At 37.9% G+C, this 24,221-nt stretch overlaps 1 long non-coding RNA gene across 1 annotated transcript in view; it reads right to left on the bottom strand.

Annotated features, from left to right (window-relative positions):
• Window positions 1-5,042: 5,042 nt before the first annotated feature.
• LOC111772719 (uncharacterized) overlaps window positions 5,043-24,221 on the bottom strand; it is a 40,938-nt gene continuing 21,759 nt past the window's right edge. Inside the window, exon 3 of the long non-coding RNA XR_011436825.1 lies at window positions 5,043-5,403. This is a non-coding gene — a long non-coding RNA (uncharacterized lncRNA). The remainder of the gene's footprint in view (window positions 5,404-24,221) is intronic.

The raw sequence follows: 24,221 nt of genomic DNA, 5'->3' as shown, positions 1-24,221 counted from the left end.
ATTTGCCTTCACTTTTTCCTTTAGTGATAGGCAATATCTCTGAAATTTTGATATAATCAATGAACGTTGGACACAGGAGAGAAAATCAAACCAAAAAATGACAAACTGGATGTCACAGGATATGGAAGAATTCTAAGGAAAACCTGAAAGGACATCTCCTAAGACAAACACATCTGAGTTCAGGAGGAAAGCCTCAGGGTATGAAAGTTAATGTTATTATTTTTTCTTTCTATCCTGAGCATTTTTCAGAATGTCCACTTTGAAGCCAGGCTAGAAAGAAAACATGCACTAGTTCCAATGCCATAGTCCTGTATTATCCAGGCAGGCCTCAGGACATCAATGCACTAGTTTTCAGTTTCTATGAGCAAGAGAAGGCTTTGTCTTTTAAACAGCCCCAGCAGCCCAAAGGGTGAAAATATTTACCAGAGCCCTGGCGATGATAACAGCTGATAGCGGAAGATTATGAAGAGCTCTTGATTGATGGGAATAAACTTTCAGATTTCTAAATGCCATCAATTGTAACAAGACAGAAAGGGTTAGGTTTGTTTTTTTTCTTGGTTTGGTTTGGTTGTTGGTTTTTTAGCAGAAAGTTTTTGAATTATAGGAGGACCACATTTCCTGGATTTACAATAGAAATTGTCTATGTAATGTCTACCTATGGCTCTTTAGAACAAACTAGTTGTATTAGTTTCCTAGGGTTGCTCTGACAAAGTACCACAAACTCGGTGGCTTAAAACGACACAATGCATTCTACGCCTTTCTTCTAGATTCTGGTGATAATCAGCAATCCTTGGTATTCGTTGTCTCACAGCTAAAGCACTCCAATCTCTGTCTCTGTCATTACATGTCCTTGTGTGGCTCTCTTCTCTTCTTAGAAGAACGGCAATCATGTAGGATGAAGGGCCCACCCTACTCCGTTATGATCTCTCTTCACTAATTACATCTGCAACGACTCTATTCCCATATAAGGTTACATTCTGTGGCAATATGGGTTAGGACTTCAATATATCTTTTGGGGAGATACAATTCAACTCAAAGCACTAATGTATTTATACATCATGCTTCTTCCAGTCTATAAAAAATACTTCAGCCTTAAATGCTCGTAGCCAGCAATTCTCAAAGTGTAGCCCCACAGTCTACAAGACCCTTTCAAGGGACAGGTAAGGTAAAAACTATTTTCATAATAATATTGAGTTTATTTGCCTTTTTTACTCTTCTTTTTTCATGACTGTACAGTGTACTTTTCCAGATTATTTAATATGTGATGATATCACTCTGATGGATGATAGAATGTGTGTTTGTGTATCATCATGTTTTTTCTAGAGTTTTCTAATGTTATAGTTCTAGTGAATAAATGTGTGCATTTTCCAAGATTAACTCAGGCTTATTCTTAGTACTTCAACTGTGCTCTCACTAGCTTTCTTTGGATCTTGCATGCTATAATCTCCATAATCCATTTTTGTCCAAAAATCATTTGTTTGAAATTCCAAAATTTGTCTTGAACTTACATAAAAACACGAGAAATAAGTATACTTTGTTGTACTTACTTACACTTGTATTTTAGGATAGATCATTGGCTTAAAAAGAGAGATTAGAAGACTTGCTCTCTCAACCCAGAGCTACACCATCTACTCTAAATATGCCGAAAAAAGTGAAATATATTTCTGAGAGTTCTTTGACTCATGCTAGAGAAGAGTCTGCAACAAAGAATCTGGAGAAAACCGTAATATGAGGAAAATATGGAGAGACTATAAATAAAAAAATGAGACAACAAAAAGTTACTTGATTATGTCTTATGCAACACAGCATTCTTTAATAGTATTATGGTGCCAGTTAAATTGAGATGTCATTCTGAAATCAAACATTCAGAGTTTAATTAAAAGAAACTGAATATTTTAAATGAAGGCACAAGGAGCCCTTCAAGACAACAATTGTTTGTTATGGCATTTCAAACGAAAATCAAAAAGTCATTGAAGCACCTTATAGGATAATTTGTATTGCATTGACTAAAGAAGCCACTCAATAACTGCTTAATAAAAGCTTTGTAGAGCTGACATCACTGAGTGCCTACTGAATGAAAAGTCAGAAAAAGAAATTGCAGCTCTGCCACTTTCCGATGACTCAGTAACTTGTCAAAGTAAAGACGATTGAGTTAACACCTCAACTGCAGAATTGAACTTTAGCTATTTTTCACCATTATACATTTGCAGGAAATTTTTTTTGTGTGAGGAAGATTGGCCCAGAGCTAATATCTGTTGCCAGTCTTCCTCTCTTTGCTTGAGGAAGATTGTCACTGAGCTAACATCTGTGCCAATCTTCCTCTTTTTTATGTGGAATGCCACCACAGTGTGGCTTGACGAATGGTGCTAGGTCCATGCCTGGGATCTGGGCCTGCTGAACCCAAGCCACTGAAGCAGAGCATGCAAACTTAACCACTATGCCATCAGGCCAGTCCCCTGCAGGAAATTTTTTAAAGTGCAGAAAAAAACTAGTTTCACTTAAGAATGATCTTAATAAAGCACTAAAAGTTATTAATTTTATTAAATCTCATCTCTTGATTACAAGTCACATTTTAATATTTTGTGTGGTGAAACAGGAAGTCTCAAGCATTTCTGCTGCAGAACTAAGTCTGATGGTTGTCTCCAGGACAAACACTGGTGCAGCTGTTTGAATTACAAACTGAACTACTTTTTTTTCATGAAATATCATTTCTATTTGAAAGAATGATTGACAAACTATGTTTATTCAAATTTGGTTATTTGAAAAACATTTTCTTGAAAGTGAGGCTGTCTATTCAAGGAAAACAAATGGCAGCATTTATCGCCAATGATAAAATTTAAGCTTAAAAGTGAAAATTAGAATTTTGAAGACCTTGGGTCCTCCAACCAGAGACTGACACGTTCCCAATACTTAGATTGGTGATGATGTTAACAAACATAAATCTTAAATTAATTTGGGAGATCTGAATAATTCGATAACCCACTATTTTTTCAAATGATCATTACACAATGTTACAGAATCATACATGGGTAAAAGATACATTCAAAAGTCAAGATAAACCAAAGGATTTTAGTGTAACAGAAAACCAAAAGTTTATCAATATGGTTTCATATTACACATTGCAGCTGACTTTTATAAAATACCAGCTGGCAAGTCTTATTGTAGTAGCAAAGAAGAATAACCAGAATTATTTGAAAAGCTAATTACAATGCTTTTTCTTTTTTCAACCATATACCTGTGTGAAGCTGGATTTTCTACAAATATTTCAAACAAAACAACGTATTGCAATGTGTGAATACAGAAATAGATAAGAGAGGAAACTTCTTCTATTAAACCAAACATTGAAAAGGTTTGCAAAAATGTAAAACAATGACACTCTTCCAACTAAAGAGATTTTGGTTTTGAATATAGTGATTTTTCATAAAAGTATGTATGTTAGCATTTCATAATTTATTATTATTTTAAATGAATTAGTAAACATTTTAGAATTTTTTCAGTTTATAGATATAATAAATCAATATAAGTAAACATAAGTAAATAACATCTCTTTGGGGTCCTCAATATTTTTAATACTAAAAGAGATCCTAAGCTCAAAAAGTTTGAGAAATGCTGACCTAAACAATCGTTGACAATCTTTCTTTTCTCTGTTCCTTATTCTGTGAATCCAATTTGTTTTAATTCAGTTTCATATTCTTTATTTCAGAATCATAACTGTAAGGCCCTGCTGGTATAATCCTTTTGTGGAAGACTCACTCTGTCACTCTCCAGAACGCTGGATCAAAAGGAAGGGAGAGGTGAGGAAAGAGAAGAGAAGGGAGAGGGGGAGAAGGCAGAGGGGGAGGAAAGGATATGATTGGAGAGGTAAGTCCTTCCCCTTCTAATCCTTTCCCTGTAACCCTTCCCCACAATCCAGAAACTAAAGGGTTAATACCTGGGCAGACAAGGAACTTCCAGGACCCAGACCCAGCAGAAACGCAACATCTGTTCTCACCTACCAATGCTGTGTTCTACTTGCTGTTAAATATTTTTAATCATTCTGGCACATAGAACTGTTAGGAGGATCAAGTAAAACAACATATGTAAAGGGCTAGTATAGTGTCTGCTGCATAAATATGCTCATTGAGTGTCAGATATTATTATGATTATGATTTCCTCACCCTACTCCTAACAGCGACTGTAATTCCTTGACTTGCCTCTTGAGCTGTGACTATATTTTGCCCTATATTTTCATAGTGGGGTATTATCAGACTTGAATCATGCGATGAGGACTCAAAACAACTCCAGAATGTTCCAAATGTTTGCTTCGGGATGCAACCCAATAACTTTCAAAGGAGTCTGAACAAAGTGTTCAGAGCATATGCATACCTTCTAAGCATTGGCTTTTGTTGCCTTTGCCAGTTGTGAAAGAAAAAGAGTGAACTTGCAAAAATACCCCCAAGAGACTTCTCGGTATTTGAGTCTGGCTCAAGACAGAAAATATGAAAAGCCCTGTGTGAAAACCTGTCTCTGGTTAGAGACCTCTGGCCAGCAAAGACTGACCCCAATACTCTTCATAAAGCAAACAAGCCTCTGAAAACCTTGCACTCACTCCTGAAGCAACTCAAATTCCAGCACTAGGAATTTGACTTATTACTAATACAATTTCCTTCATGAGGAGTTGTTGGACACAGAGAATATCCCAAGTAGGGCAATTCAGATCCCCAATCCTTCCTATTTTACTTAGGCTGTAGGTGTGTTTACACAAAAGTTTGGGCAGCATTAAACCACAGCTAGTCAGAGAGGTCCTGGACGCTCAGGACTAACTCATCCTTCCCCACTTGAAAGGCATCTTTTGGCCTAAGAATTAGCCAAAGGAGTTTCCGGTGCATGTGGAATCCAGGTCTCTAGCACAACATGGCTTTTTGTTTTTTTTCCCCCCTACCTGTTCAACCAACAAGCAAGCTAAGGCATTAAGTATTTTTCCACAGCTCTCCACAAATGCAAAATTCTGCTTCTGCTCACATATAAATGAGGCCTCACAGTTTACAAAGTGCTCTCTTACCTGTTTCCTCATTTCATTTTCACAGAAGCTCTGTAAGTAAGGCAAGTGAAGATGCCAGTTGCGACGAAGCAAAATAAAAACAACTGAATTTGGAGTCAAAAGAACTGAGCTTAAAGCTCAGCTGTACTAGTAACTAGCTGTGTGATCTTACATCAGTTAAGATTTATGTCAACTCTGAAAGACAAAAAATCTGAAATAACAGAGCTCAGACAATATAGAGGTCTATTTGTCTCTCATATAGCAGAATCCAGAAGTAAGCAGTCCAAGACTAGTAAGGTGACATCTTATGTTTCATTGCTCCACCATCCTCACCATGTGGCTTCCACCGCTTGTCTTAAGAAAGCTACTTGGACTTCATCCATCTGAAAGGAAAAAAAGATGAAGTTGAAAGGGAGCAGATGGTACAGAACAGCTGTCTTTCATGCTGCCGTATCCACCTTTCGCTTACATCCCATTGATTGGAACTTTGTCATGTGACCACAACAGCAAGGGAGGCTGAGCGATACAGTATTATTTCAGGCCATGAGCCTAGTTACAAATCAGAAGTTATATCAATAAAGAATACCAGAGGGGCCCGCCCAGTGGCTCAACTGGTTAAATGCACATGTTCTGCTTCGGCAGCCCAGGGTTCCCCAGTTCGGATCCCGGGTGGGGACATGGCAGTGCTTGGCAAGCCATGCTGTGGTAGGCATCCCACATATAAAGTAGAGGACGATGGGCACGGATGTAGCTCGGGGCCAGTCTTCCTCAGCAAAAAGAGGAGGATTGACAGCAGATGTTAGCTCAGGGCTAATCTTCCTCAAAAAAATAAATAAATAAAAGAATACCAGAAAAATGGATTTTGAGGGACAACCTAAAAGTTCTGCTACAACTGCAAGCAAGTTACGTGAACTCTCTGAGCCTGTTTCTTCACCTGAGAAATCCATAAATCCTTACTTCACAAGCTGGTCATTGAAGCCTCCGACTGGTCACTGGTCATCAGCTTTGGAGAAGAGGATGCCTGGATCAGACACTTTATTTTTGTGATATGTGAGCTTCAAAGTATGGATTAAATGAGAACCCAGGGAGAAGAGTGTAGGTCTAAATGCCAAGCACAGAGTCAGGAAAAAAGTATTTGGGGAGGGGATGGAGATGGAGATAGAAGCAGCTCTAACGAGGTGAAATCAAACCAAAGAGAAGGTGATGCAGTGGGAAGGAGAAGGATGAACCTAGCTGATTGTGTGGAACTATAGCTATTAAGTAGCATTGGCTATTTGCTTACAATGGATGTTTGTCTGTAGAAGTACGTTTCTGGAAGATCCAACCCAGTTTAAAAGTTTAAAGTCAGTGCAGGCAACAATAAGGGTTACATGAAAATACTTACAAAAAAGCTTTGTGAACCACACAGAGCCACTCAAATGTAATAAATGATAGTACTATTATGAATAACTAATGCTATCTTACCACTTTTTTGTGATTATAAGTGGAGACAGTACCTTAGAAATCTCAAGTGTCCAAAATGAATGTTTTTGATGGTGGGAATTAGAAGCCACTATAGGCTAGAAACCAAAGACTCTTACCCCTTTGACTGAGGACACAGTGCCCAGCTATCCTCCAATCCTAAGCAAGAGGATTGGAGCTCTGGATTGGAGTTGAGGAGATGTGATTTCCTAGCCTGGCTCCACTGCTTACTAGGCTGTGATTAGGAGTGTAAGTATGGGGGCAGAATGCCTGGAATCCTGGCTCTGTACTTGCTGGGCACATGATTCTGGCCAAGTCACTTAACAACTCTGTGCTGCAGTGTTCTCATCTGCAAAAGGAGGATGATAGGAATGTGTACTTTAAAGGACTATTGATGCATGGAAAGTGTGCGTAGACTAGTTTCTCTATGTACGAAGTGTTCGGTATATTTTAGCTAGTATTATTATTGATGTTGCTGTCCCAAAAAATACAATTGCACAGTCTACCCACATGTAGTTCTCATCCTTGGTTTCACTATCCAGATCCTTCAGTGGATGCCATTTTGGGTAACTACTACATGACAAGCAATGGACAATGACTTTAGCATCCCCTATTTCCCAGAAACAGCACTGGAATTGTTATTGTTGCTGTTATCAGAAAAAAAACTGATAGTTTGTCTGAGTTCACACTGTTGACAGGTGGTAGAACTGGGATCTAAGTGAGGCCTCTCTGGCTCCAACAATCGTGTTCTTTCAACATCGACCTATTTTATTTTTATATCCCTATCTGATCTTTGCTGATTGTTTGTTTATTCCACCTCTCTGATTTGAAAGAAAATTCTTTGAAAGGGAACTCTGCCTAGTTCACTAATAGATGTTACCCACAGGATAAGGCTCAGGATTTTACCATAACATTCAAGGCCTCCATGGTCTGATCCTTGCCTACGTTTCCAATCTTACCTCTTCTTACTCTGCCGCTCTGCTTTGTTATTAATACACTCCTTTTTCCTACTAAATTCTTCACTGATCTTCAATGGAGGCATCTCTTCCTATAACCGCATGTCTCTGACTTTGCTGTCTAATCTGCTTTTCATGCTCCACTTGCTTCTACTCATGCTATGCAATAACTCAGGCTTCTTCTTTAAGACTCAACTTCAGGAAGGGAATATCATGACTTGTAGAGGGAAGGTGCAGTAAGTGAAAGCTTCATGGAGACTCGTTCTAGTTAGATCTTTATTTATAGCATCTCTAATTCCATAGAATGGGGATAGAACATCCATTTTCTCCTTTTCCTACAAGAGTAAGTCATCCTCCAGATTTCCAACCGAAGTCTCATTCTTCAAATATTTATTGACCTCAGACTGTGAGCCAAACTGACCCTCTGAAGGTGCAGTGTACACTGACCATATACCTAAATATGTGCAATTATTGCTACTCCCCAAATGTAGCCTGGATATTTCTCAAGATAGTTTGCACTTGGAACCAGATCCATAGATATGATTGAATATAGCAATTTGAAGCATACTAAATAAATGCAGCCAAAAACCTTTTGTGCATCATAACTTCTAGTTTGAGCTCAGTTTTCTCCACCTGTTCTTGAAAGCTTAAGTTCAGCTGCAGCAGATCTCTTGGGGCTGAGCTGTATATGTGTGCACATAACTATTATGTTCCAGTTTATGACACATTCACTACAAATAACCACACATACCTGACCTCATGCCCAGTTTGGGAAAATGGGACAATTGGGCTCTGTGTAGTTGCATTACATGTCCTGGAAAGGACATAGATGAGAGGAGGCAGTTTTGTTAGTCTTTTGACAAAGGATGAGTCTGAACTCCTCAGGAACAAAAATTTTAAAAATCCCACATTAGAATAATATCTTAGAAGAGCCATGGAAAAGATTTCTTGAAAGAGGGTTTGTATTTAATTTAAGGACTATTTGCACTAGCTAGACATATAAATGGACTCTAGGTAAAATATAAGCTTCACTGGTGGTGTAAAAAGAGCAAGGGGATGAAGTGGAACCTGAAGATAAATTCCAGCTCTCTTATGTGCTGTGTAACTTTGTGTAAATACCTTAAACTTCACTAAACCTCATTTATTTCAATTATAAAATAAGAATAGTAATAATTTTAATGCCTAGAGTAGTCATAATCATTAAAAGACATTATCTATGCTACTTACCTTGGAAACTAGAATCTTAGAGATGACTAAAGATATAAATATAGGGAACTATAACAGAAAGAAGAAAGCCTGTCCCCTGACTGGGAGACAGTCCATCTGAAGCTGAGTAGGATCTAAACTCTTAGGCCTAGGTCCCTGCTCTGAAAGCCCAGTGACCTAGTCATGACAGTCCCAGAGGTGATCAATTTCAGAGAAACTAACCAAAATGCACAGAAGATGGAGGTAGATAACAGAATACTACTGTAACTGGAAATCTGAACTTGAACCCTATCTTGAAACTGGATTGGGAAGTTGCATAGAAATTTATCTAAAAATGTATTAGATCACCATTTAATTACTTCAAACTTTAACTGAATTGTGGGTAGGTAGTGGGGAAAACTGAGATCTCTTCAAAAGAAAATGAAAATGTGTGTGTGTGTGTCTGTCTGTCCAGTTAGGTATGTAGGTAGTTCTGAGAGGGAAGAAGTAGAGAATGGAGGAGAAGGATGGAAGAGAGAGAAATGACTACGATAGTGGAAGAAGGCAAGGATATCTAAGGTTCATCTCAAAGTTATTTGTACTGACCTAAAGTGCCATTATCTTAAAACTGCAGGGAAAGTTTCCATGCCTACCCTTGCCTTTTGTATATTGTACAGTTTTGTGGTTATGAAGGAGAGAGATTGAGTTTCCTGGATCAATATCAGAGAAAAGGTAAAGGAATAGCCACAAGACCTCAAGTGAGCAAAGATAGCAAATTTGAGCTAAAAATGACCCCAAGAATATAAGTGGCCACCCTTTGCCTCACCGTGGAGAATGCTCAGAAAGATTAGGAAGATATTAAACTTTTCCACAAGGCATTGAACAGAGGATTGAGACAATCTATCTAGAACTGAAGGGGTAGATGTACATGTAAAATTTTTAATAATGAAAAACAATGTATCCCAGGAATGAGATTATTTGAAATCTTCATGATGAGTGCATGTCCTCTCTGCCATCATTCTCCTCAGGAAGCTAAGTCATAATCGAAAGTCTACTTAGATGAGTGGAAAGTCAAACTATAGAAATGTAATGATCTTGATGAAGTTCTCTAAGATAGCTTCTGGATATTACAAAATAAGGATGACCTTGGCAAATTAAGTGTGTCCTACTCAACTTCTGTTGACCAAGATACCCTCTCCTCCAGGCAGTGCTGGAACATATCAGCCAAAGCTTTATCTGCTTCCTTCTCATGGGTGTTCTATTCTAATTAATTTAAGTTGGTTCTTTTTCCCTCTCTTCGTTTTGTTAATACCGTTGTCTATAACTCAACCTTATCATGCTCATGTAGCCCAGACTTTGCTAGCTACCTCCAGATTGGAATAACCTCTTGAGTCATTTCCATTCTGTTATTTCAGGCAACTTCTTTTAGGGCTGGCTAATTTCCTCCACCATGTGCTGACTTTGTAGTTTAGCCTTCATATGGTGATCTTAATTTTCTTGTTTCCAAGTCTTTAGAAGACAACTTGCACAGCCCTCAGTATGGAAAACTAGTGAAATGAATTTGGCATCTAGCTGATGTTCAATAAATATTAATGCTCTCTTTCTTCTCTGGGGGATGGAAGACCATTGCAATCTATTAATGAACAAGTATTTAATAAGTGCTGGAAGGGAGTAGTGAGTTAATAACAGAGGCTGCTATGTAAAATATATTGGCAAAGTAAGTTAAGAACTGTTATGTGTTTTATGTGGAAGACTGATAATGTAGATTATAACTTGGTTTCAATGGTATTGTTGAGACCAAAGAAGAAGACTATTGATTATACTTGCAATATATCAGGGCAAAAGAGTTTTGATTTTAATATTGTCTTGGAGTTAACACAAGTTTGTATGAGTCCATGGAAATAAAAAATGTTAAAACTGATCATGCCACTAATATGATATGTTCCTATCATACATTTATTTTTATACATCTGACTCCTCTAATTTGTGAAATCCTTAAAGGTAGGACCAACTGTGTCTAATTCATCATCTATCCCTAGCATTTGGCAGTGCCTACTACATACATAATAGTACTCAGTAGATGTTTATGGAATGTACATTGATCACACAACTATTCTTTCCATTTAAGAAATTACCTTGTCCATGGAATAACTGTATTCACTTTATTCTATTACTTTGTAAGTATTCGGCCCTCTTGCTGCATTTCTTTCCAGAGGCTAATCTTTCTCCTCTTTGATCTGGACCTTTTATAAAGGAATGAGGAAATAAGGTTTGGAAGTTGAGGTGGGGTGGACATTTTTTGGGGGGGTTATTTTTTTTTTTAGCTTGTTTTACTTTGAGAGGACTACTCAAAATTTGAATACTGAAATATTTGCTACTTATCAAACAACTCCTTTAAAGACGGGATAAAAAGAACAAAATAAGCAAAGATTTTTGGCTAACACAGAATTCTAATGGACTCAGAGAATCTGCCCTTTACTAATCGTGTATGCTGGTGCTGCCTAAACCTCCACGTCCACTGAGGGAGACGAGCACAGTCTTCTCTTAAGTTATGGAGTAGCTCTCAGCAGCTAGCAAAGGAAAGAAAACAGGAAACAAATCTTGGGTTCCTGGTGGGGAAGAGTGGGAGTGAAATGAATGTGTATTGTGTGTCTACTTTGTACCAAGTATTGTGGTCAGATGGTTTTATATGGTTTGGTTCAATTCTACGAGAAAGATACTGTGATTCCCATTCTGTAGATATGGAAACTGATGTGCTCACAGTCACACAGCTGGTGAGTAGGTATTCAGGTCTGTCTGGCTCAACATTTCTATCTCTTTCTGCTAAACCAGTATTTCCCATATATTTCTGAGTCAAAGAATCACCTGGAGCATTTGATAAAAATATACATTTCCAGGCTTCCACCTGGAGATCTTGAGCGGATGAGTCTGGGATGTGGGGTTAAGCACGTGAAATTTTAACAATCTCACCAGGTGTTTTTTATGATCAAACAAGACTTGAATTCCCTGCTGCACCACCCTACCTTCTCAGAGATTCCAAAGCGTCAAAATATCCCCGAATGTAAAAATAGACCAAGATAAATAAGGAGCTAAAAGACTTTAAATATCTCCATAATAATCTCCATCATCTCACTTCCCTTCCGTTCTTTTATCTATCCATTTCACTTCATGAACAAGACAAAAATTCTGAGGTCCACTCTGGAGGACACTTAGGTTGGTCAATCTCATTCTAGAATGTCTAGACAAGAAAGTGAGTCAAACAACTGTCCAGATTAATGTTGTTTGAAGGGAGTTGAAAATTCTCTTTCCTAACTCTTTCTTGTCATCTCTGTCTTCTTGTCTTTCCACATCTGTTTCTGCATCTCTGTTTCTCTGAAACTTGTGTGGATAATCTATGAATAGTGACATCTTGCCACTAAGCTTTGAAGTGCTTACAAGTTCTCACTTATAAGGTGAGGCTTCTAAGACTCACTCTATAAGTAGATTACTTTGAAGGAGTCCCCTGTTAGGCAGTTGTTTGTGAAACATTTCCCTTGAAGTGTCCCTAAAGACAGAGGAAAGTTTCTGGTGCCCCTGGTGCTGTGGAAATAAAACTATAGGATCCTATGAAAAGCATGAAATCTATTTTAAGTTTTTTATTTTATCTTAAAATTTCATGTGGACTTGGCTTTCTAATTTAAAATACATCCATATTTGCTTTAATATAAAAATTCTATTTTTCTCAATATCTTTTATTTTATTTTATTTTTTGCTGACGAATATTTGCCCTGAGCTAACATCTGCTGCTAATCTTCCTCTTTTTGCTTGAGGAAGATTTGACTTGAGCTAACACCTGTGCCAATCGTCCTTTATTTATGATGTGGGACACCACTGTGGCATGGCCACTGATGAGTGGTGTAGGTCCGCACCTGGGAACCAAATCAGGGCCACTGAAGCGGAGCACGCAGAAGTTAACCACCAGGCCACAGGGCTGGTCCCTTTCTCAATATCTTTGAGTAAAATCAAATCTCCATATATATTATATATAATACATATAAATATATATATATATATATATGCATATATTTCTTTTTCTTATCTGAAGGCTTTGCTATCCCTGTGTACAGATGAAGACGCATGGCATTCAGCCATCACTGTGCATCAACACCCCAGCCTAAATAAGTTTACTAGATCAGTTAACTTTCCCAAGACAATGTGACCCAAGATGGGAATTCCTTAAACAGGAAATGGGAAAGTCTCAAACAAAGAAGAGTGCCATAGTTTGCTCACACCCTGATGCTGAATGTTAAATGAAAGGTACCCAATCTGTTGACCAGTGAATTGCAGTAGAGATAGCCTTGGGAGTGAGACTGCTTTTCAAGTCTCTCTCTCTCAACTTCAGAGTGAGGAGTCAAGGCTAAATTATTTTCCAGATCACATGCTGCTTCCACACACACTGTCCCTTTTGATCTTCGTATTAACTCTATAGAACTAACAAAACAGAAATTGTTACCCTCATTTAACAGAGAAAAAATGAGGAACAGCAAGATTACAAGAATCACCCAGAATCACGCAGATCATTCTCGTCTCTCTCCACTCTCCCATATTTCTTCTATACCCAGAAATATCTTAGACATTTTCGTAAGTACAAGACACATTTAGTAAATTATGGCTGAACTGAATTTATTACTCCAGTTTAACAAGATTGTGAGTACAAAGCTTAGGACTGCAGATCAATTCTTCCACCCTTCTGAATCCGGTGTCATTATAAAAATTCATGCTGTACTTCAAAAATGTTAATGATAATTTGACTAATAATATTTGTGCAATTTACCACAAACCAGCTTTCAGAGTATAAATATGGAACTGTGCACTACTCAACTGAAACAGTTCCTCCCGAGTTATTTTATTGCTGAAAAATCAAGAGACTATATTTTTAAGTTCCAAAGGGCAAGTCTGAAGTTGGTATTTGTAAATATTAACTACTGTATTTTTTCCTCTGAGTAGTCCAATCTGATAACAAAGAATCCACACTGGATTGGGATCTGTATTAAATAAAACTCTCTATTTACATGAAATGTGCTCTTTAGCCAGAAGAGGTGGGGGTATAAAAAGAGGCACAATTCAGCTAAAGAGGCTTTGACTCTTTATCATCCATCAGTCAAGGTGAAAAGCTCACTGAAACTCCAGTGAGATTGGATTTAACATAAACTTCCTGAGCTGAATTCCATTATTGCTAAAATAACCAGAAGAAAATCATTTAAATATTTTCCAAAATGCCAGTGTTGGAGTATATTCAGCTTCTGACTAATAGAATTTTGAGAAGAGTTTATCCTCCTTCAAAGAGTCAAGAATTGCTTAAGCTTTATATCTAGAAAGAACGCTAAAGGAGCGTTATTTCAACCTTCCCGCTAATAAAAGACATCCTGATTGAATTGAACCAAATACTGTTCCAAATGTTCAGTAATGGACATCATTACTTCTCGAGGAGCTCCATTCAGTTGTTGGACACGTAATTATTTTAGTAAATACAAAGCAAAGTGAAGTGAAATAACTGTAAGGGCATACTGTAGCCCTCAGCCAGAGAAAAGAAATGGTGATAGATTTCTCATATACTTTTTATAGTCAGGTTTGGTATGGTCATGGCGAGAGCGGTTAATAGTTCAAACATCTGCTAGAAATCTCACTCAGTTAAAAGAAAAACATACAAGTTCTTAACTCACCCACTGATAGTTTCCATTTTCAAGATATAGAGGAAAAGAAATACCCCATGGACATTATCCTTAAGAAGTAATTACTGGTTACGTAGAATTGATTTAAACTTGAAAAAAGGATTACTATATTATATTAAATTTCATCTAATTGAGGAAATCAACATGGTAAAGAATTGGACATGAGGCAACTATCAAAAAGCCAAAAATAAAAGGTTGCATAATCTCATGATGTTCACTCACTTACTGTATTACCTTCTCACTATTTGATACTTATTGAACACCTACTATGTGCCAGACTCTGTAAGGTACCAGAGAATAAAGGTGGATAATATAGTCTCTGACAGAAGGAGTTTGCAATCTAGCAGACAAGAAAAATAAATCAAGGATTTGGGCTGTGATGATAACTTTAATAGGGAAAGTTGTGTCCCCTTGACCTTACTCTTTTCCAGTGTACTTTACAGGATTTGGACAATGAATTCTTTGAGTTTCCATTTAGTTCTAATTCAATAATTCCTAAAGAGTTGTGGGCAACTGTATCATTAGTGAAGATTGCTCCAATCTTCATTTCAATTCAACACAAACAGCTTCAAAACACCTCGAATGAGCATTCTAGGGGTAAGTGAAACTGGGAAGGAGAAAGGTAAGAAAATTAGTACTGTTAAGTGCCTAATATTATTAGTCATCATTACACTGTGTTTTACTTTCAATATCTAATTTCACCAAAAGAAAAATCTCACTGAGCTAAGTATCATTATATCAATTTTATGGCTGAGGAAGCTAAAACTGAGAGGATTATACCACAGGCCTGAAATCACATACTAGTAAATACCTGAGTAGGAATTAGACCCTCCTAAATTCCTAACAAAGTGTCACATTGTAGGGCTGAGGCCAATCTATTTTCCAAGGCTTTGAAAACTGCATTCTGAGTTCTGCTTTTTCTGCATCCTTTACCTGATGTCATCCACAGGGACACTGTCAGTCTGTTTGATTGAATTTAATTCAACAAGGGCTTCAACTCACATTCCAAAAATGTATCTGTCAAGTTTCGGACTTACCAAGATGAGTCAGACATGGTTCCTTCCTTCAACGTATTCAAGTCTAGTGAAAGAGACAAAACGCTAACAGAGATACAAAGGGAATGCAAAATGTGTTGTGACAGGTGGTTAAAGCAGGTGCTGTTGCTCACCGAGGCGCCACTAACTGCCTTCATGATGGGACTCCACTTGCCTCTCTATCCTCTACTCTCTTCTCTTCCCAATTCAGCCACAGTGATATTTTCTCAGTTCCTGAACATCTCATGCAGCCTCTCTTCAAGACCTTCACATACCTGGTTTCTTCTACAACTCCTAGTTCCTCTACCAACATCACTCTTCCTCTTCCCCTTGCCACACCTCACCTGGCTACTCATCTTTCAGGACAGGCCTCAACCTGTGACCTCCCCAGTTTGCAATATGTTCCTCTGCTTATTTTAACCATATCACCTTGGGTTAAGTATAGCGAAGCTAGCTGCAGATCAAGAGAGAGAAATTGGAAAGAGTTTTACAATTTTGATACTCCCAGTTCTCTGGGGAAAACACAGCACGCCAGGCAGGGCCACATGGGGAAGCATTGAGGTCAGTCACGAGGCAGAAGATAAGGGGGAATGGTGGGCAAGCACCCTGTATAGTGCTTTCTGTGAGAAAGAATGGGCAAGACAGGGTAAACAGGCTTTGGATTGGCTGGTTTGAACAACTTCAGCAAGCTCTGGGCTGTAAGGACTATCCCTGGCTGTCTGGTACCTGATCCTGGGATTCTTTGGGTAGGTATATAGTGGCCTGGAGTATAAGAGGCCAGGAGTTGAGGTGGTTGGGGATGTGGACTTCATCAATTGCTTGAGAAGGGGAACTGACTTGCCTCTAGCCAGGGTGTCAAAACTGGGTCAACACAACATTTTTAAAAACTCTATGTCACTGTTGTGTCATCTCAGACACTCTGGACAACTCCTATCATAAAGTGCATGGTATGTTGGATTTGCTTATCGAATTTCTTGTCTTTCCTGCATGATTAAACTAGCTCTATGAGGGCAGGAACCCTAGTATCCAACATTTAGGAGATATTTGATGAATGTTTTGAATGAAAGTTAATGGCATTTAAGTTGTGTTTTGAAGGATGAATAGGAATTTCTTAAGAGCAAGTAAGTTGGATGGGAAATCTAGACAAAAGGAAGAGTAGACTAACAGCTTTGGGACATGATAGAAAGTGTTATTTGGGAATGATAAATGGCTTTATGTTTTTTAGATTAGTATTCAGGGAGAAATATCAAGAGATAAGAGAATGAGAAAGATAACGAGGTTTGATTAAGAAAATCTTTATGTATCAGGCTAAGGAATTTGTATGTTAGCCTATATGCAAGGGAGAGTCATCAGGCCCCAGCACAAGAAGATAGTCAGACCAGCAAGTATAGGTCACTTATCAATATGGAAAAGAAATAGGGGAGATCAAATGTGTTCTGCCACAAAAGGTATCCCGTGTTTGGCTGGAAAAATTCTAAGTACAAATGCTTGAACCTCAACAGCCAGCCTCCAGTTCAGTTCACAGCAGGGCTCATGGTGAGACACAGCGTGTTGATGAACCCCAAAATGAGCTGCAAAGAAATCCTTCAGCTCTTATTACCAACAGATTCCATCTTGTTTTTCACTTATTTTCCCAGTGTAGCATGAGTAGATGAAAAATAAACCTCCGGAAGTATAGATAGTGCATATTTCCTAGTAATATGTAATGCCTAATTCATAATTGCTAAAGTTGTAAAAGATCTAATCTCTAGACAAGTTATATTTATCCAATGACTATCCAACTATCTTTAAATTATTGTTTAACAACTATTCTGCTCTCTTATTAAGGAAAAACCATACATGGTGTGATATTGTTCTACAGTTTATTATTTTTATTCAGACGCAGACATGACACCATAACATTAAGAAGTCATGTCTTTGGCCACATTCAAATAAATAAAATACACTGAAAGCTGCAATCTGTGAAGGATCGCAGTGTTTCCATAAGAAAATGAAAATGTAGATGCAGACATCTGATTTGCTCAGTTTCTTCACAAACTCTTTGCAGCCTGCTCCATGTGAGACACAAAGGGCTTTTGTGACGCATATGCTGTGCATCACAAATGGAGAGCTCGAGCCAAAGAAAATATACAGTTACCAGAAGAATAAACCCAGGATGAAAAGCATAGAGGTAGCATCAATAGACGTCTAATATGCCATTGGCCCCATCTGGTTAGAATCACATCATCAAAATTAGAGCTGGAGTAGGCCTTCCAGGTCATCCCATCCATCCCCTTGCCAACACAACAATCATCTTTTTGAGGACCAGGTCCAGTTCAAATTCATTTCTCTCAAGAGACAAGAATTCCACAGATTCTGTGGGCAAGATATTTACCATATATAAAGAGGCAAATGTAGTCATAGTAAAGATTTCAGTCAGTGAAGTAATTGCATTCAGCCTTTGAAACATAAGGTGTTGGCTTTTTGAAGTAGAGATTTTCCCAGTAGAAGACAAAGAGATTGGTGCCTGGAGAATCACAATTGAGATAGAAATAAGAATTGTTGCAAGCAGTAAGAAGATTTAAGGGAGACTCAGAGCTGTGTCAAGGGACTTCCTAGAATCAGTTCAAGGAAATTCTATGCCAGTGTTCAAATCCTTCTTCCACGGTACAGAGGGGACTGGAACAGTTGTGAGCAGGAATCAGCTAAGGTGTTTGAAAAAGAGATGAGCTGGAAATCAGAGCTATAGATTCTTGTCATAGATATCAGAGAACACTTGCTCTTCTTTGGGAGATGGTGGGGGAAAGGCGGACAATTGTATATTAAGAAAAATCCTATGTGAAGAGCCAAGAAGTAGAATCAGGATGTATGTTAAATTTTTAAGTGTCTGAAAGTAGGATCAAAGATATAACCTATGGAGTCAAGAGCTTGGAAGTATGGAGATAAGATCTAATATAAACAGTTTTGGGGCAGAAGGAATGAAGGGCTCCAAATAATTACCGTTAAGAGTCATTTTTAAATTATTTTCAAATGGTGAAATGTTTGTTCAAAAAAGTGTTATATATAACAGATAGACATGCCAGCCTTTCTGAGCAGAACTTGAGATGGGATTGGGTAAGTGGGGGATGTGGGAGCCCACAGGCCCAAACCCACCTGTTCCTATGAAGAAACTTGCTGCAATTCTGTGGAACACCTGGCATTGATTTAAGGCACCAATTTTCAACTGTAGAATTAACAATTATGTTGAGTATTCTGTGGTGGGGCATGTCAAAAGGGAGGAGGTATAGTTTTTGAACAAAGAATTCAACCCGTGGAACTCAGAGCTTATTTTATTTAAGCCAATATCCTGTTACCTTGCACATCCATGTAGCTGAGTGGTTCCCGCAAATCCCACAATCATATCCATCTCATCAGAGCAAGTGATGTGCTGCCTGTGAACAGTGTCTGTGGCTTGCTTTTACGTATCAGCAAAGTGGACCAGCCTAGCTAAAGTGTTTAAGATGGGGAGTATAGCTAGGAGATGGGATAGTATATAGAGATGAGAGGTGAAATGACAAAATAGCCAAACTAGAAAACAGGAGAGGAGTTAGAAAAATAAAGCTAGAGTCAATAACAGGACTGTCTGAGATTAAATTGGGTACTGATGGTGCAGCCAACATTATTGTTTTCCTAAATCAAATGCACACATCATCCTCCTTTCTTGCTAACAAAAGTGTGACTTTGTCTGGATAACAGACCCTCCTCCACCCAGCCTTGTACTTAACTAGACAGTCACAGTAATTCCATTACCCTTGCCAACAACTGACTTAAGAATGGGCATTTGATGCCATTATGGGCAAAGGAGAGGGAGCTTCCTTGAAGAATTTTCCTGTACCTACAGTGGTGTAACTGGCGCAAGATGGTTCCTCTTCTTTTCCTAGACATGTCTTTTCCTAGATGTCTGAATAACTGGAGCTACAGCAGTCATCTTGCGACTATGAGGAAACATACTGAGTGACAATGTTGACACAGACAGTTTGAATCCTTGATGTCATGGTTGAATCACTGAATTATCCAACCTTGAAACTGCCCCACTTCAGGGCTTCTCTTTAGGGGAAATATCAGTTTTTTTCTTATTGCTTGAGTTAGTTGAGGCAGGGGTTTCTGTTAGCAGCAAGCAAAGCATCCCAACTGATACTGAAGAGTGGAAAGCAGCTTTGTAATCCAACACACAATTGTTATCCCCTTAGGCATTTCTTGTACACTCTATTTGGTATCTGTCACTGAACTAAAACTTCTCCTAAAGCAGCAGAGAGATAGTCATTTGATAGAGTAGAACCAAGAAATATGATGGAAGAGAAACATGAGCTGATTTTGAGAGATGAAGCCAAATTTTAATCACAGAGTTCAAGTGAATAGTTTAAATATTTATGCATATTGGACTGCCATAGACCAAGTAGGACAAAGAAAAATCTTTGGATAAACCAAGAAAAATAAAACAATAAAGTCTGTGAGCTCCTTGAGGGAAGGCACCATGTTTTGTCTGTTGCTGGGTATCCAATACTTAGCAGCATGCCTGGCACATGGTAGGTGCTCTATAAATGCAGAATTAAGTAATTGAAAGAGACCAGAGATTTAGTAATTATTATTTATTTGCAGTTTCATCCAAGCATTCCCAGTTTCTTATGGATTATTTGAGTAGATGATGCTGGGCTGGTATCAGGAACTAAGTCCAAAGACTAGAATTAAATAAGCACTCTCTGCAAACATGGCATAACCATAGGAACTTTGAGGCAGAGACTGTTGACTATTCATTAGAATTAGAATCGATGTGCAGCTTCCCAGGATGGATAAGAATCACAATGAATAAACATAAAACACATGTGTATGAGCATCACAGCTCACAGTGATTTGACATATTCTACCTCCTATGATCTTTCCAACAGTCCTGGACCCACACTAGGCTACAATTTCCAGACTCTCTTGCGTGGTTTTGCCATGTGACTGAGTTCTAGCCAATAGAACATGAGTGGACTTGATGTGTGCCATTTCTGGGCATCGCATTTTAAAAGCAAGTGTGTTGTCTCCATATTCTCCTTTCACAGTCCTACTAGCTGGATGAGGATGGCAATGAACTAAGGAGTGCCAGAGTGACAAGAGGGAAGGTGCCTGGGTCTATGAATTACCGTGATGAACAATCAATACCAACCAGAAATAATCTGCTATTGCAATCAATCTGTTATATATCACGCCATCTTTTTGTCACCATAGTTTAGCCTACTTTAAATAATGCATCTTTTACACACCCATTGGTTTATGTGCACAATATCAGCCTTGTCAACATCTCAGGATGATAGAGAGAATCCTGTTTAAAAAAATCCACAACAAAAATGGATGTACTTTGCAGTTCATAATGTTTTGACATACATGAGCTTGTACGATCCTCCCAACAACCCCATCAAATAGGCAGCATAGATATTATTATCCTCATTTTAGAAGTAAGAAAATCAATGATCAAGGAGATTAAACAAATTGTCTAAATCCACTGAGCGCTAGACTTAGAACTAAACATAAATCTTTTTGTTTCAAATCATTTGCTTTTCTCATTGTGAATACGCTGAACAGTCTGCTTCTGTAGAAAATATTTCCTTGATGGATAACTTTATTGCATAAATTCTCCCAAAGGATTAGGGATTAATTTAGAAGATTCAATTCACTTGAATTCTAAATGTGAAATCTAAATACGGAAGGATTTGTCATTCCAGAGAATTTAGCAATGAGGTTGTCTCTACCACAGACTATTTGTCTTTGTGGATTCTTTCAGTGTCTCAGACTTGGATGGCTCCTCCAGAGGTTATGGAGCTCATTCTCCTCCCCAAAAACAGAAGCTTCTCTGACACATTCCATAGAATTGGTTGGTCAGCTTCTACTCGACCACCTCTAATGATGGAGCACTACTTCAAAAGCTTTCTCAATCTGTTGTTAGGGTAACCAGCTCACCCCAGTTTCGCCAGTACTTTTCTGATATTATAACTGAAAGTCCTACATACCTGGAATACTCTTAGTCCTGAACAAATTAGGTAGCCTACCGTTACTGAACAACGGAAATTATTAAAACCCTCTTTAGTAGAAATTAAACCCTCCTTACTATAGCTTCTACCTAGTTTATTGTTTGCCCTCTTCAGTGTCTATTATTCAATCAAAATTTGTGTCTTGTTGAAGTATGGATGGTCTCTGGTTTTGTATAGCTACCAAAGTCTGTGATAAAACTGCACTTCAAGCATTGTTCTACCACAAACTATAGGATAAATAGACCGTAGATCTAAGCTTTTAATCTCTGAGTTTGATAGACAGAGCCTGATGATACACTAGCAACAATCCATATCATCTATATACATTATTCCCCCTATAAGCCTATAGTGTAAGCCTTTTCAAATTGTTTTCCTGGTTCCCCAAGTTAAGTTTTATGATAGAATTGATGACATAAAAATAAATGTACTCCTATAGTAATCTATCATGGGTGAAGATAATTTATTAATTAATAATTGATTCTTAAACAAAAAACAGCTATTTTCATCCACATACTCTTGAGAAAAAAAATAATTGTCTTCTAAGTTTTCACCATTCAGCTTAATGTGCCTCTGAGAGTTGAAGTCTTTTTCTTTTCTTTTCTTTTTTCTTTTCTTTTAAATATGAGTACACCACTTCCTCTTTAGGGAAAGGAATAGTCTTTACATTATTGGATACTGAGGGACCACCAAAACCAGGAAATTCACATTTTATGAGTTTTCCCCAAATCAAAGCAACAGGGTTATAGTCAACATCATCCTTTCAGTCCTACTGGGTACTTTCAGAGAGGTGATTTGGGGGGCAAAATAAACTTTTTGCAGTGAAAAGCACATCCACTTCATTGCTTTCTTTCCAGCTGAAAATCAAGACTGGGATCTTAACAGGCCACAAGGCCTCCGCACTAAGCCAGACAGGTCCCTTTATGCTGTTTTGACTTTCTTGCCACTTACGATATCTATCACTTGGTAGAACACTTCATAAACCTAGTTCTTGGAGGTATATTTTTCTGTACATAGCAAAAAAAAATGATGAGAAATCATAAAAGATGAGAAATCATGATTACTATGATGAATCTGAGAATTTTGAGAAGCAAATGTTTCCAGAGAAGCTTTATGTTGACAGTACTTTGGGAAGGTTAATAATATAGTTTGTAAATGGAGTAAGATTTTAAGGGCTAAATTTTTAAATTATAGGATGTTAGAATGAAATGGGATGTTAGGGATCATTTAGTTCAGCCATGCCCATTTTACAGACAGGAAAATCGAAGTCCAGGGAGCACAGATTACCACTCTAATGGTCAGTGGCAGAGTTCTGAAGATAACCAGACTGACCTCTCACTCTAACTTCAACAAGTCAAACAATAATCATTTACTTTTGGGGAATGATGAAGCCATTTGAGAAGTGAGTTAATACAAAACCTGGCAAGATGCACATGCATTCGAGAGTTGTCATGTACTTTCAGGAGATCTATATACCTTGTGACGCTCATTGGATCTTCTTAGGCCATGGTTTTCCAAGGGAACAACTCAGGTAATTCTTGAATGGGCTCTATATTTAACGGATAAATCAAATCAGAGTTTATTTGAAATTCAACACTTATTTAAGAGGAATCAATTTTTTATTGCTGTTTTACATTCATTTTAAGGCTTTAAGTAAGTTCTGTATGAACAAATTGTTATAATATTAAGATTAAAAATGAGAAATTTTCCTTAAGGATTAGTAGGGTAGGACCTGGCCAGTGTCATTCACATTAACACCCAAGAGTATCTAGATCTGATGGTTCTAAATCTAACTGTGATTCAAACTTCCTATACAAATTTAGGAGTACAATTTAAACTCTTTATTTCAGTTTTCCCAATTTTAGCATGACTTGTATAGTCTCACTGTACTGCATGTCTTTGATAAACAATGACAAATAACTGATATTAGTAACTAATGCTTATTGTGCTCTTACTCTATAGCAAACATAGGCTGATGAATTTATGTGTTATATCCCTTCACAACAGTATAAATTGGGGTTTATTATATACATTTTTACAGTCAAGAAGGATAGAATCCCACAGAGATTTAAGCACTTCCTGAGGTCATCAGCTAGAGCAGTGGTTCTCTAATCAGGACAATCACCCCCTTTCCTACCTCACCCCACCTCCAAGCCAGGAGGTACTTCACAATGTCTGGAGGCCTTTTTAAGCATCATAACTGGGAAGGTGCTTTCAAACTAGTAGGTAGAGGCCAGGAATGCCACTAAACATCCTACAGTGTACAGAACAGAACCCACCCCACCCCAGTGAAGAATTATTTGGCCCAAAAAGTCCATAATGCTGAGGTTGGGAAACCCTAAACTAGTGACAGATGGAGAATTCAAATCTAAAGAACATGGCTCCACAGTGCACACTTAATATTTGCTTTCAAAATACAAGTTTAATATTACATATTTTATCAAAATATTAGTGATAATAATAATCCACCATTTTGCAAAACGGTATGCTTACTTGATAGCTTATAACTCACAATCTGTAGGGTCTAAGATACAGACCGAGTAATTCTGGGTAGACTATGGCAAAATCATGGGCATATATGTACCATAGGAGTTGGTGAGAAGGATGGAGCCTACCTAAGAGAATCTCAGTGCCCAGTCCCATCCTAACAGGGCATTAATACTTCAATAAATATTTTGAGGAACATAATTAGAACACATTTTATTGGGGGAGAAGCTTTGTAGAGATTAGTAGAACTAAAATTGAGTAAACCTGTGTGCTTAATATTAAATTATTTTTCCCAAGCATCTTTTGTACAATGAGCTGGGGTTGGTACAATTATTAAAGTT

This window comes from Equus caballus, chromosome 3 (genome assembly GCF_041296265.1).
Source record: "Equus caballus isolate H_3958 breed thoroughbred chromosome 3, TB-T2T, whole genome shotgun sequence".
NCBI classification, from domain to species: domain Eukaryota; kingdom Metazoa; phylum Chordata; class Mammalia; order Perissodactyla; family Equidae; genus Equus; species Equus caballus.
Note: the sequence above shows the minus strand (reverse complement) of the source record. Positions and strands in the feature narration are given on the sequence as shown.